The following is a 10,046-nucleotide window of genomic DNA, read 5'->3' on the forward strand; positions in this document are numbered from 1 at the left end:
ACATGCAGGTGCAAGTGTGCTTTTCATGTAATGACTCCTTTTGGTCTGGGTAGATACTTACTAGTGGGATTGCTGGATCAAATGGTAGCTCTACTTTTAGTTTTTTAAGGGGTCTTCATAATGTTTTCCATGGTGACTCTACAAGTTTACATTCCTGCCAACTGTGTAAAAGTGTCCCCTTTCATCACATCCATGTCAAACATATGTTATGTTTCAATTTTTTAATTTTTGCCATTCTTGCATTTCTCTGATGACCAGTGATGATGAGCAATGTAGGCATATAGGCTGTGATGTAGGCATTTAATGCTGTGAGCTTTCCTCTTAGCCTCACTTTGCCATATCTTAGAGATTTTGATGGGTTGTTTCACTATTACTGTTCAGTTCAAAGAATTTTTTAAATTTCCATCTTGATTTCATTATTGACCTGAAGATCATTCAGGAGAAGATTATTTAATTTCTGCATATATGAGTTTTCAGAGTGCCTTTTGGAGTTAATTTTCAGTTTTATTATACTGTGGTCTGAGAGAGTATTTGATATAATTTCAATTTTCTTAAGTTTATTGAGAGTTGCTTTGTGACCTGTCGTATGATCTATCTTGGAGAATGTTCCATTTGCTGATGAAAAGAAGGTGTATTTTGCAGCTAATGGGGTGAATTTTCTGTAAATATCTGTTCATTTTTTGTTCTACAGTATAGTTTAAACCCATTGTTTCTTTGTTGACTTTTTGTATTGATAACCTGTCTAGTGCTGTCAGTGGAATATTGAAGTCCCCCACTATTATTATATTGCTGTCTGTCTCATTTGTAAGTTGTAGTAGTAATTGTTTTATAAATTTGGGAGCTCCTGTGTTAGGCGTATACATATTTACAATTGTGATATTTTCCTGCTGGACTAATCCTTCAATCATTACATAATGTCTCTCCTTGCTTTTTAAAACTGTTGTTGCTTTAAAGCCTCATTGGTCTGATATAAGAATAGCTACTCCAGTAGCTATTTGGTTTCCATTTGCATGGAAGATCTTTTTCCACCCCTTTACCTTAAGTTTATATGAGTCCTTATGTGTTGGGTGGGTCGCTTGAAGATATCAGATAGTTGGTTGGTTGGTGGATTTTTATTCATTCTGTCATTCTGTATCTTTTAAGTAGATCATTTAGGCTATTTACATTCAACGTCAGTATTGAGATGTGAGGTACTGTTGTATTCATTGTGCTAGTGTTGCCTGAATACCTTTTTTTCTCATTATTTTATTGTTTTATAGGCTTTGTGAGATTTATGCTTTAAGCAAGTTCTATTTTGGTGTATTTCAAGGTTTTGTTTTGAGATTTCTTATATTCCTAGCTTAGTAATGGAGAATTCTCTCAGCATTTGCTTGTCTGAAAAAGACTTCATCTCTCTTTCATTTATGAGGCTTAGTTTCACTGGATACAAAATTCTTGGTTGATAATAATTTTTCTTTTGGAGGCTAAAAATAGGACTCCAATCCCTTCTGCTGAGAAATCTGCTGTTAATCTGATAGGTTTTCCTTTATAGATTACCTGATGCTTCTGTCTCACAGCTCTTAAGATTCTTCATCTTGACCTTACATAACCTGATGCCTATGTGCCTAGGTGATGATCTTTTTGCAAAGAACTTCCAGGGTGTTCTTTGAGCTCCTTGTATTTGGATGTCTACATCTCTAGCAAGTCAAGGGAAGTTTACCTTGATTATTCCATAAAATAAGTTTTCCAAACTTTTAGATTTCTCTTCTTCCTCAGGAGCACCAATTATTCTTATGTTTGGTCATTTAACATAATCCCAAATTTCTTGTAGGCTTTGTTCATTAAAATTTTTTTTTGTCTTTGTCAGATTGGGTTAATTCAAAAGCCTTATCTTTGAGCTCTGAAGTTCTTTCTTCTACTTGTTCCAGTCTATTGTTGAAACTTTCCAGTGTATTTTCTATTTCTCTAAGTGTGTTTTTTAGTTCAAGATGTTGTAATTGTCTTTTCTTTATGATATCTATTTCCCTGGAAACTTTTCCATCTATATCCTGTATTTTTAAAATTTCATTAAGTTGTACTGCACTTTTCTGGTACCTCCTTGAGTAGCTTAATAGTCAACTTTCTGAATTCTTTTTCTGTCAATCCAGAGATTTCTTCTTGGTTTGGATTTATTGTTGGAAAGCTAGTGTGATCTTTTGGGGTATTGCAGGTCCTTGTTTTGTCATATTACCAGAATTGCTTTTCTGGTTCCTTCTCATTTGTGTAGATTATTTCAGTGGAAAAGATAAGGAACTCAAAGGCTGCTGTCCAGACTCTTTTGTCCCACAGGGTGATTCCTTCATGTGGGCTCTCTCCCTTCACAAAGGGATGGCGTTTCCTGAGAGCCTCAGGAATCTGTAGATTTTAAAATATTATTATTGCCCTTCTGGGTCTAACCACCCAGCAGCCCACCTCTGGGCTGGTGCTAGGAAATGTCTGCAGAGTCCTGTGATGTTAGATGTCTTCAGGCTGAGAGACCATGGTAATCAACCATGGTTACCAGCACCTCCTCTGGTGGAGATGGCAGGGATTGAAGTGGACTCTGGGAGTTCTTGGTTGTAGTTGTGTTTAGTGCGCTGCCCACACTGTTGGCTGCGGCTTTTGCACTTGTATCTGCACTTCCCATTCACTCCTTGGATTCTGAGGAAAATTTGTTCTCAGTCGAAATTATTACAAAGTTCAGCTGGAAGCTTCCTTTATCCCATGCCCGTCCCCCCCCCCCCCCCCCCCGCCCCCGTTCTGTTAGCTGCCTTCCCCAAGGATTCCTGCAAGATACAGCCAGGGATGGCTTCCCTGAGTTTGAGCTGAGGACTGGAAGTGATTAAAGGGCTCTTTCTGCTGTTTCTTGTAATTTTATATTTCACTCAGCTCCTTAAATCCATTTCAGCTTTAGGTAAGGTTAAATCGTTCTCCCATGATCTGGATTTTTAGGTTCCCCAGTAAGGATGTGTGTTTGGAGGTAGATTTTCCCCCCTCACACTTTGGGAACCCCCAGTTTTTTTGTCTGTCTGGGTTTGCAGCAGCAAGCTGCTTTTTTCTTTTCTCTCTCTCTCTCTCCCTCTCCTTCCTTCCTTCCTTCCTTCCTTCCTTCCTTCCTTCCTTCCTTCCTTCCTTCCTTTTGACAGAGTGTTGCTCTGTTATCCAAGCTAGCATGGCATGCAGTGGTGTGAACTTGGCTCACTGCAATGTCTGTCTCCTGGGTTCAACTGATTCTCCTGCCTCAGCCTCCTGAGTAGCTGGGATTACAGGCACCCACCACCATGCCAGGCTAATTTTTATATTTGTAGTAGAGATGGGGTTTCACCATCTTGGCCCGGGTCTCAAACTCCTCACCTCGTGATCAACCAGCCTTGGCCACCCAAAGTGCTGGGATTACAGGCATGAGCCACTGTGCCAGGCCCAAGCTGCTTTTTTCAAAGGGTCAGTTAATTCTTACGTTTTTCCTGGTATATTCCTGCAGTGGTGTTTGGAACAAAAGTTCATGATGTGAGTTTACACATGCCATTTTGTCTGTCCAAGTAGGAGCTCCACATTAGTCCTGTCTCCAATCTGCCATTTTCCTCCTGTATTTTATCCTTTTGTTTTAACTGAGCATATTATGTATTTTCTCTTCTCAACGTATCAGTTATATTTCTCCTTTTAAAAATGTTTTTTAGTAGTTTCAGTAGATTTTAAAATACCCATTTATAACTAATACATATCACTTTTTTTTTTTTTTTTGGAGACATAGTATTTTGGAGTCACCCACGCTGGAGTGCAGTGGCACAATCTCAGATCACTGCAACCTCTGTTTCCCAGGTTCAAGCAATGCTCCTGTCTCAGCCACCTGAGTAGCTAGGATTACAGGCATGCACCACAATGCCCAGCTAATTTTTTTTTGTATTTTTAGAAGAGATAGGGTTTCACCATGTTGACCAGGCTGGTCTCAAACTTCTGACCTCAACTGACATGCCTGCCTTGGCCTCTCAAAGTGTTGGGATTACAGGTGCCACTTTTAAATAATACTGTATAATTTCATGGTTAGTGTTAGTATTTTATAATAAATAATTTAAATTCCTCTCTCTTGTGTCTTGTGTCATTACTATTATCCATTTTACTTATATATGAGCAACAAATCTGTGGACAACAAATTCTCTCAATTTTTGTTTGAGAAAGTCTTTATTTCCCTTTTACTTTTGAAGGCTAATTTTGAAGGGTACAGAATTCTATATTGCTGTTTTCTCTCAACATTTTCAATCTTTAAATTTTAAATACTTCACTCCACTCTCTTCTTACTTCCATGGTTTCTGAGGAGAAAGTCAGATGTAATTCTTATCTTCGCTTATTTGAGGAGAAGTCAGATGTAATTCTTATCTTCTCTCCTCCATAGGTAAGGTCTTTTTTTCCTATGACTTCTTTCACACTTTTTGCCTATCTGATTTTCTGTAGTTTGGAAATGATATGCCCAGTCGTAGTTTTGTTTTGTTTTGGCATTTATGCTGCTTGGTAGTCTCTCAGCTTTCTGGACCTGGGGCTTGGTGTCTGAAATTAATTTGGGAAAATTTTCAGCCATTAATGTTTCAGGAATTTCTGCTGTTCCTTTTCTCTCTTTCTTCTCCTTCCGATATTCCCAGTACACACGTTATACCTTTTGTAGTTGTCCCACAGTCCTTGGATACTTTTTTTTTTTCAGTCTTTGCTATCTTTACTTTTCTATTTTGGAGATTTCTCTTGAGATATCATCAAGCTCAGAGATTCTTTCCTTAGCTGTGTCCAATCTGCAAACTAGCCTAGCCTATCAAATGAATTCTTTATTTCTTTTACAGTGTTTTTGATCTCTAGTATTTTCATTGGTTCTTACATAAGATTTTCATTTTTCTATTTCCATTGCCTGTCTGTTCTTACATGTTCTCTTGTTTATCTATGAGAACTCTTAACATATTCATTATAGTTGTTTTAAATTCCTGGTCTAGTAATTTCAACATCCCTGCTATGTCTAGTTCCGACACTTGCTCTGTCTATTCAAATCGTGTTTTTTGGCTAGGCATAGTGGCTCATACGTGGAATCCAAGCACTTTGAGAGGCTGAGCTCAGCAGGAGGATAACTTGAGGCTGGGAGTTCAAGAGCAGTCTGGGAAACATAGTGAGGCCTCCCTCTCTGCAAAAAATAAAACATAAAAAATTAGTGGTGGCATACACCTGTAGTCCCAGCTACTTATGAGGCTGAAGCGCTCAGAGTTTGAGGTCACAGGGAGCTATTATCATGCCACTTTATTCCAGCCTGAACAACACAGCAAGACCCTAGCTAAAAATAAATAAATTAATTTTGGGTTTTGTCTTTTAGTATGGATTGTTTTTTTTTTTTTTTTTTGAGACAGAGTCTTTCTCTGTCACCAAGGCTGGAGTTCAGTGGCAGAATCTTGGCTCACTGCAACCTCCTGGGTTAAAGTGATTCAAGTGATTCTCCTGGCCCAGCCTCCTGGGTAGCTGGGATTACAGGTGTCCACCACCATGCCCAGCTAATTTTTGTATTTTAGTAGAAATGGGTTTTCACCATGTTGGCCAGGCTGGTGTCGAACTCCTGACCTCCGGTGATCCATCCGCCTTGGCCTCCCAAAATGCTGGGATTGATTATAGGTGTGAACCACCGTGCCTGGCCTGCATTGTGATTTATTGAAAATCAAACATAAATGTACTGAGCAAAATAAACTGGTATAAGTAGTCATTCAGTAATGTGGTGGTGAGATGAGGGGACAAGGGAAGTTTTCTATAAGTCTATGATTAGGTCTCAGCCTTTTAGTAAGCCTTGTGCTTCTGTTCTGTGAACTTCACAAGTATTTTTCCATTTTTTTCCTTCCCTTAGGTGGGATAGGATGGCTAGAACTGACAGATATTTGTTCTGATATTTACAGTGAGAACCTCGTCAAGCTCCTGGAAATAAACCTCATAAAAGTGTAGGGGCTTCCTATAATTGAGTCACCCTGTAGTTATTTTTAACTCAGAGTTGTCCAGCAATTTGTCATGTACAGTTCAGGCTTTCCCAAAGCAGCACTGGTTCTTGTGGCAGTTTCCACTTAGAAGTCTCTATTCTGGTAAGTTGCAACTCCCTGTATTCACCTGTTTCTCCAATACTGGGGGCATTCTTTCTGTTTGATTATTTTCCCTGTGTCCTCACTTCTCTTACGGATTCTAGAACAGTTGTTGGTTTTTCAGTCGGTTCAGCTTTTTACATGTTAAGACAGAGTGGTGACTTCCAGGCTCTTAGACACAGAACTAGAAACTGGCTCTTCCCTTATTTTTAACAAAGATAATTAGGCCTCCAATTTTTAATTTTTATTTTTCCTTAGATTAACAAGTTGAACCTCTTTTCTCAGATTTTTAAGTCCTGAAATCAGCAACACAGCAGAAACAAGAGGAGCCAGAGGAATTCTTTGAACATCAACTCCTGCAATTAAAGCAGAAAAAACACTTCCCACTCTGTTTGTGATCTATTCAGGGATTAGGCCATTTCTCATTTACTGCTGAGAGTTTCTATTATGTTACCAATTAATTGTTCTAGTTAAGAGAGAGAAAAAAAATAAATCATCCCTTCTTTTAAAGACAGGTAGCTTCTCTGCAACAATTTGTCTTTGTTTCCTAAAGATGCAGTCTTTTTAGTTACTACTCTATGTAAGAGATAGAAAACGTTGCCTGAGAGTCAGAAAGGTCCTTTTGACAATATGCTGATCTCTGGAACAGGGTAGGGGTGCACTGGGGACCTGAGGGACCTGGGCCTTGATATTTTTCAGAACTGGAGCCCCGTGACACTGAAAGCACATTTAATGGTTTCCACCAAGGATGGATGAAAGCATCATGTTTGCCTGGTTTATATTCATCGAAAATTTAGACTTGAAAGTTTTTCAGAATATTGGCAATTATTTTTTGCTAATCAATCTATTCCAGCCCTAAGATATCTTCTCCCCTCCTTAGGCCACACGTTTTTGCCCGAGTCAAATCTCCAAATATTATGGGCGATTACAGAGAATAAAAAGATTCTGGAAAAAGTTTAGATTTAGAACCAAATATTTGTCCACATATTGTCCCAAAGCTCAGAGTCACTTGTAGGACTAAATCCATTTTATTTGGCTCCAGGATTGGGTTTATATGAGGGTTTCCAGATTAGCAATGAAGTAAACCTGAGCACTTAGAACCCATCCTGGTAAGACATATTTATGGGGATTGATCCATTTATAAAGCTGGCTTTTTAGGAAGTCTTTGATCCTGTTACTGCTTCTTAGGCTTGCAGATCAGGCTGTTCAATTTGTGTGAGAATAAAATTCTAGAAGTAAAGACATCTGGAATTAAATAAAATCTTTCAATTTTATTGAAATATTGACCTTGCATCCCCATCTGCCTACACCCCAAATAAAAGCAACACATGTTATAACTTTGGAGGTATCTTTATTTAACCCAATGGAGTTGAAAGACTCTTTCTTTTAAAGCCCAGAGGCACCTTTTAAAATAATGTTTCTAATATTCTAGATTTCTACTGTGAGCCCTTCAATATAAATATCACCTCAACAAAGGTTAAATTTGCAGTTTGTATTTTAGGCTGTGTGCCCAAAGCTAATCTAATTCTACCTAACATGGAAAACATAGAGAAGCAAAATGTTTATGATCATTGACTTCATCTACTCTGGTATAATTGATAGGACTTTAGTATAAAAAATTAATTTAATCATGTGATATAAGCACACAGTAAATAGATGAACGGGCTAATTTGATTATCCAGATTTTAATAAAGCACTTTGCTACTGTGCTTCATGAAGCCAACTTGGAAAATTAAGTTACATTAGCTCAGATGTGAATATTGTCACAAGGGCTCAATTTTTGTCAAATTCTCATAAAGAATAATGATGGTCATTAATGTATTAAAACCACAGGAAGATGCCCAGAGTAGTGCCTCAGAAAATGGGCATGAGACTGGCTTCAGATAATATTGCCATTAATAATATAAATATTATAGTGGAAGAGAGGCAGAAAGACAGTTTCTCAATGGGCTTGATAAAATGTCATTCTGCATAAATGAATCTTTCATTTTTATTTTAACCATACCTTAACATATTGACCATCAGGCACAATCAATAATCATCCAGAACACTCTTGGCCATTTTCAATACTCTTAAGTCCTTTTTGTGAAAGTAATTTTGTATTTAAGTTAAAAATAAGTTGCATGAACTTTTTAAAATGTGTTCCCTGCAGAATGTGTAAACCAGTTTATGTTAACTATTTTGCACCATCATGTGTGAGATAGCACAACAGGATGAAAATAGCTTCTCCAAGATGTGAGAGAGAGCTGCCGCACTGCATTTTGAAGCATTGGCGAAGCACCTACATTCATGTTTAGAAGTCCTTTCTTGAGAAGATTAAGGATTGGAATCAGCCACTTTGAATATTTAGAAACTTTTGAAAGGAAAAGTTATCTGTATTAATATGTACAATCCTGGAGGCAGAGAGTGAACTAAATGATGACTAAAAATTATAAATAGACAAGGAGGTACTCGGTCCAGAATTGGTTCCTTCCAGTGGGTTCTTGGTCTCGCTGTCTTCAAGAATGAAGCCACGGACCCTCGTGGTGTTACAGTTCTTAAAGATGGTGTGTCTGGAGTTTGTTCCTTCAGATGTGTTTGGAGTTTCTTCCTTCTGGTGGGTTTGTGGTCTTGCTGACTTCAGGGTTCATGAAGCTGCAGACCTTCAAGGTGAGTGTTACAGCTCATAAAGGTGGTGTATCTGGAGTTGTTTGTTCCTCCCAGTGGGTTCGTGGTTTTGCTGGCTTCAGGAGTGAAGCTGCATACCTCCATGGTGAGTGTTACAGCTCATAAAGGCAGTGCGGACCCAAAGAGTGAGCAGCAACAAGATTTATTGCAAAGAGTGAAAGAACAAAGCTTCCACAACGTGGAAGGGGACCCGAGTGTGTTGCCACTGCTGGCTCCACTGGCCACCTTTTAGTCCCCTATTTGGCCCCACCCACGTCCTGCTGATTGGTCCATTTTACAGAGCGCTAATTGGTCCATTTTTTACAGACTGCTGATTGGTGCATTTACAATCCTTTAGCTAGACAGAAAATTTCTCCAAATCCCCACCCCACCAAGAAGCCCAGCTGGCTTTACCTCTCAGTACATTCATGTTTGTGAACTAATCTAGGGACTGTGTATTGAGTTCAAGTTATTCTTTTAATCTGTCATTTTGGAGCCTAATATTTTTGAAATTAACTAGAAAGTGGCACCTGAAGAGCTCAGTTTTGTTTTTCCTCCTTTCTACACTAGTTAAAGCAGAGCCCAAACAGTATGTTTTGCTACTACCTAGCAGGTAACCTGTATGAACTATTTTTACTTTGCAATTTTTGCTCTTGTCATTTGTAAAGTATTTGATTTTAAAAATACTTTAAAAACCAAGCGCTCTCATTCAGCACTATGCTGGATTCTGGGACATAGGTGAGGCTGCATCTGTGTGTGGTCAGGTGAGATGCTGAGGAGGATGAGCTTACTGGTTCATCACTAGAAAGATGGGGACCCTTATCACTAAGATCTCAAGAAAGTGTTAGGTGAGCCTGGTTTATATTGGCTAGGGGTTTGAGCCATGTCTATGTTGCAAGTTTTCTGTGACTCTCCAAAAGAGTGATCATGTAGGTATCAACAGTATGGGCATTATGGCACACTAAATAATGGTCCCCCAATGCCCATTCCCTATTCCGCAAAGCCTGTATAAATGTTACATTAGAGAGGTTGCAGATGTGATTAAGGATCTTGAGTTGGTGAGATTATTATGGATTATCTGTGTGGGCCTTAAATGTCATTGTAAGAGTAGTTATATCAGAGAGGCAGGGTAAGATTTGACTAGCAGCAGAGAAAAAGATGGGTTGGTGGCAAAGCACTTCACTCAGAGAATGCAGTGAAGTGCTTTGAGGATGGAGAAAAGGGGCCACAAGCTGAAGGTGAGATCTCACTAGAAGCCAAAAACAGGCAAAAAAAAAAAAAAAAAAAAAAAAAAAAAAAAAAAAAAAAAAAAAA

The sequence above is a fragment of the Piliocolobus tephrosceles genome, chromosome X (genome assembly GCF_002776525.5).
Source record: "Piliocolobus tephrosceles isolate RC106 chromosome X, ASM277652v3, whole genome shotgun sequence".
Taxonomy (NCBI): domain Eukaryota; kingdom Metazoa; phylum Chordata; class Mammalia; order Primates; family Cercopithecidae; genus Piliocolobus; species Piliocolobus tephrosceles.